This window comes from Cebus imitator, unplaced genomic scaffold (assembly GCF_001604975.1).
Source record: "Cebus imitator isolate Cc_AM_T3 unplaced genomic scaffold, Cebus_imitator-1.0 Scaffold328, whole genome shotgun sequence".
NCBI classification, from domain to species: domain Eukaryota; kingdom Metazoa; phylum Chordata; class Mammalia; order Primates; family Cebidae; genus Cebus; species Cebus imitator.
In genome coordinates, this window is record NW_016107643.1 from 442,951 (window position 1) to 448,602 (window position 5,652).

Below are 5,652 nucleotides of genomic sequence, written 5' to 3' on the forward strand. Positions count from 1 at the left end.
TCACTGTAACCTCCGCCTCCCGGGTTCAGGTAATTCTCCTGCCTCAGCCTCCTGAGTAGCTAAGATTACAGGCACACGCCACCACACCTGGCTAATTTTTGTTTTGTTTTTTTTCTTTTTAGTAGAGACAGGGTTTCACCACATTGGCCAGGCTGGTCTCAGACTCCTGACTTCAGATGATCTGCCTGCCTTGGCCTCCCAAAGTGCTGGGATTACAGGTGTGAGCCACTGCACCCAGCTAACATAGCCCTACTTTGGATGGAGGTACCAGAGAAAGATTCTCTGAGGAAGTGATGTTTGAGTTGAAATGTTAGTAATTACAACACAAATAATGGTTAAAATTTAACTTAATAAATGTGCTTCCTACCTGCCAGGAACTGTTTCAGATGCCTTACACATATTTATTTAATTTTCATAATCATTTAAGGAAGTAGGTGCTATTCCTCTTCCTCTTTCCAAGTGAGGAAACTGAGGCACAGAGAAATGAAGCCACTTTATATGCAATTGCACAGCACATAAGATGCAGACCTGATATTTGAACTCAGGCCAGCAGAGACTGCACTCTCAGCTGCTATGCTTTATTGCATGTGAAGAGACCGCTGTGCAAAGACCCGGAGAATGCATGTTTTCCAGGCAGAGGTCACATGCATCAGTTTAAGGCCCTTCCAATAACACTTATGGGGAATCACCTTTCCCACACAGTCTTGCGGGAAGGTGACCCTTGGCTCCCGTCTCCCACTGCCCCTTTCTCTTCCTCCGGCTGAGAAAGGCGGATCCTTCTGCAGCCTGCCCTTAACACAGCCCACAGTGGGCTCCTTGACTCAGATGATGCATATGCTCCCTCCTGGGACTTAAGAGATCAGAACGGAGAGAAGCTTCAGAAGGTACTAAAGTTGGTGGTGGTGGTGGTGGTAGAGCCCTAGGCAGTGTTCCAAGCAGGTGATTTCTGCTGATATGGTTGCTGTGCTCCAGTTACCAATTGCTGCATAACAAGTAAATGATAACTGAAGGCTTAAAATACTGACAGTTATTTTGTTCTTGAATCTGCAGTTTGGGTGGGGCTTGGTGGGGACAGCTCATCTCCGGTCAACTCAGCAACAGCTGGGGTGGCTCAAAGACTGGAGGCTGGAGTCATCTGAAAGCTTATTTACTCATTTACTCACCTTGCTGGGGGTTCATGCTGGCTGTTGGCTGAGCCCTAAGCGGTGGCTGTCAGCTAGAACACCTCCCTGTGATCCCTCCACATGGCCTGGGCTATCACAGCATGGTAGCTGGGTTGCAAGTCCAAGCACATCCGGAGAGAAAGAGCACCAGAAGAAAGCCACCTCGCCTTTATGGCCTTGTGTTGGAAGTCACCTAGTCACTCCTGCCACATTCTATTTATCAAGGCACTTTCTCCCAGTTCCAAGGAGAAGGGAGATAGACTCCAGCTCATTATAAGGAGTGGAAAGATTCTAGAAGAGCTTATGGGACTGGAAATATTGCTGTAGCTATTTTTGGAAATATACAGTCTGCCATGCTGTTTCTTACTGCCTGCTCTTGACCCTCTGGAAATTCATGGGTTCCAGTATTCCCTAGGTCTGCCTGTCTCTTAGCATCCTCTCCAATGTGTGCTTCATTTCCACTTCATCCCCTTTTGCTTAAGCCAGCAAGAGTCAGTTTCTTTCGCTTGTGACAAAGAGCCCTGACCCATACAGGCACTGAAGTAGAGATGAGCCGGATGCATCTAAGGAACAGAGTGAAGCCAGTGTGCCTGAAGCGTCCTGCAGCTTATTATCCTCTTCTTGACAGCAGTCAGTTGCCCTGACCTTCAAAGCCTAGGTGGTAACCAAAGAAGGAGATTCAGAGGCCAGGACCTTGACTCTGACCCCTCCAACAGCTTCTCATTCACATCATCTTTGTTTCTTCAGGCCTAAAAAGATGCCCTTCAGGAAAATCTCTGGCCTCCTATTCACTGGCCAGGCAGAGGAGGTTATATGACTGTTTCTTAAGTTGAAACAAGCAAGGGACAGGAGGGGTGTAAATGATGGTGGTTCCTGTGTTAGATTCTCCAGAGAAATGAAACTAACAGGATGTGTATATAGACAGAAGAGACTGATTACAAGGAACTCGCTCACAGGATTATGAAAGCTAATAAGTCCCAAGCTCTGCAGTTGGCAAGCTGGAGACCCAGGAGGGTCAGTGGCATAGTCTCAATCTGAGTCTGAAACTCTAAGAACCAGGAGAATCGATGGTGTAGTTTTAGTCTAAAGGCCAGCAGACTTGAGACTGAAGAAGAGCCAGTGTTTCAATTCAAGCCCAAAGGCAGGGGAAAGCCGAGTTGGAAGGCAGTCAGGCAGGAGGAATTCACTCTTACAGAGGAAAGTCACCCTGTTGTCCCATTCAGGCCTTCAATTGATTGGATTAGGCCCACCCACATAGAGACGGCAATCTGCTTTACTCAAGTCTAGCAATTTAAATCTTCATCTCATCCAAGAACCCCTCATAGAAGTGTCCAGAATAATGTTTGACCAAATGCCTGGGCACCTCATGGCTCAGTCAAATTGGCACATTAAAATTAACCATCACCGTTGGTTGAAGTTGGCTATTGAACGGACCCTGGAAAGCAGTGGCAGTCTAGGTTGGCTATTGCTATTTGTAAAATTGGTTTGCATCAAACACAGACATGGGAGGCAGGGAGTTAATATTGTCTAATAACAACAATATTTAATGAGGATTCCAGAATTACAGGACTTCCCAATAATCCCTCAAATTTTAGGATGCCTCCAGAACTGGGTGAGGTTCTAAAATCCTATCTATCTATCTGGCTTATCATGTGCCATATAGATAGATAGTATCGTTATCTCTATTTTACAGAGGAGGAAGCTGAGTCCCTGCGATGTTGAGTAGGTAAATAAGTTAGTAATGGCGAAGCAGACAGTGAATTCAGGCAGTCTAGCTCCAGAGCCCCTGTGCACAACCACCAGAAAGTATGTTTCTTTTTTCTTTGCCTGGGACATTTCCCCAGTGTCTTTCTGGAATGAGAAAAGGGCAGTTCCCGGGTCACTAAGGCAGGGTGAACACGCCATGCAGTGTGTGTTTATGCATGTATGTGCATGTGTGTTGCTGGTATTATAGCAACTGTTTGACGCTTACATACTATGTGACACTGACTTCATTTCTTCCCTCTTTCAAAGGCATTGGCATTATCTGGAGAAGGAAATACTTAATCCAGATCACAGGAGTGACTCTCTTGGGGGAATTTAAAGTACTAGCAAGGGAACCTATCTGGATTACAGGACGTCCCAATAATCCCTCAAATTTTAGGATGTCTCCAGAACTGGGTGAGATTCCTGTCTCACTAGACCAGATCAAATGGCACAGCTCAGCCTAGAAACCAGACCCTCTTTACTCCCCCTTCTCCCCAGAGAAGTTGTCAGCCAAGGTGCCCACAGGGAATGGGTTGAGTTCCTGAGGTGTGTGAACCCAGGGAGGTTATGCTTAGGGGAGACTGAGGCCTTTTTAATCTCCAGGCAAGGACTAAACTCCATTTCCAGGCCCCAGGCTGTGTGGCAGGATCATGCGCTATCCTGGCCTGGAGAGATGAGAGGTTGGTATGGCGACGTATCTGCATTTACAGTTCTTCTTCTTTTTTTTTTTTTTTTTTGAGACAGGGTCTTACTCTGTTGCCCAGGCCTGGAGTGCAGTCATGTGATCTCAGCTCACTGCAACCTCTACCCCCTGGGTTCAAATGATTATCCCATCTCAGCCTCCCGAGTAACTGGGACTACAGGTGTGTGCCACCATGCCCAGCTAATTTTTTCATTTTTTGGTAGAGAGGGGGTTTCACCATGTTGGCCAGGCTGGTCTCAAACTCGTGACCTCAAGTTATCCGCCCATCTCAGCCTCTCAAAGTGCTGGGATTACAGGCATGAGGCACTGTGCCCAGCCAGGATTTACATTCCTTGAGTACCCAAAGGCAGGAAGTCGGGGAGTGGTGACTGGGAATGAGGTAAAGATGTTCATTATTATGATTACTTCCACCTGGCAAGGTACTGGAGCTTCCAGTGCAATAAAGAAACAGAAATTTAAAAGGTAAGGATTAGAAAAGAAGAACTAAAATTGTCTTTATTCACAGTCAACATGATTGTGTACAATTATAGAAAAATCCAAAAGTATCTAAGGATAGTTAGTAGGATTAATAAGTGAATTTAGTAAAATCACTGGATAGAAGGTTAATAGAAAACAGTAGTCATATTTCTATATACCAGCAACAAAATTTTTAAAATAAATTTTAGAAGACACTATTATAATAGCACCGAAGTCATGAAATACTTGGAAAAAAGAATATAACAAAAGATGCGTAAGGCCTCTACCCAGAAAACTATAGAATATTACTGAGAAAAATGAAAGATCTATATAGTTGAAGAAATATATCAGGGTTCGTGAATTGGAAGACTACAGATTAATCTATGGGTGCAGTGCAATTGCAATAAAAATTACTATCTGTCCATCTATCCTAAAATGTGTATGGAAATGCAAAAATCCAAAAGTAGATAAGAGGATTTTAAAGAAGAACAAAATGAGAAGACTTTCCCTATTAGATATCAAGATTCATTATAAAGCTATGTTGATTAATATGATGAGGTATGACAGGAGGAAGATAAGACCAATGGAACAAAATGGAGGCCAGAAATAGACCCATGGATGGATATTTGATTTATAATAAAGATATAATGACAGTTTTTTAAATGATTGATGTTGGGTCAGTTGAATATCCATAGAAAAGAATTAAAATCTGGCTGGGCACATTGGTTCTCACCTGTAGTCCTAGCACTTTGGGAGGCCGAGGTGGACGAATCACCTGAGGTCAGGAGTTCAAGACCAGCCTAGCCAATATGATGAAACCCTGTCTCTACAAAAATACAAAAAAATCAGTCGGATGTGGTGGTGTGCGCATATAACCCTAGCTTCTGTGGAGGCTGAGACAGAAGAATCACTTGAACCCTGGAGGCAGAGGTTGCAGTGAGCCGAGATCATGCCATTGCACTCCAGCCTGGGTGACAGAATGAGACTCTGTCTCAAAAAAGAAAGAGAAAGAGAAAGATAGGCAGGAAGGAAGGAGGGAGAGAGGGAAAGGAGGGAGGGAGGGAGGGAGGGAGGGAGGGAGGGAGGAAGGAAGGAAGGAAGGAAGGAAGGAAGGAAGGAAGGAAAAAGTTAAAATCCAGACCTGACCCGTAGAGAAAAACGTGACTCCATTTGGATGCTATCCCACCTTGTTGATTTCTGATTAACCCCAGTCTCATGAATGCCTCCTGATTCCTACTTTTTTTACTGTTCTTAGTGTGAGAACATGTACTCACTATAAATTCTGTCTTTAAATCAAAGCAACCTTGATGTTAACACACAAATCATAGGCTATGACACACACAGCATTCTTTCCTGTTCTGCAGGATTGCTTTTCATTGTCTTTACAAAATACATACATTCTTTCCCTATGGTATATAAGCTCTGATTTTAGGGAGTAACAGTGGGGAAATCTACCTGCCTCACTGCCGCCCAAGACTACACTTCTGTACATAAGTTCCGTAATAAGCCATCCCTTACTCACAAACTAGATTTGTCTGCTTCATTCTTTGGTTTATTGGCTCATTCTGCATTTGTGGGTCACTT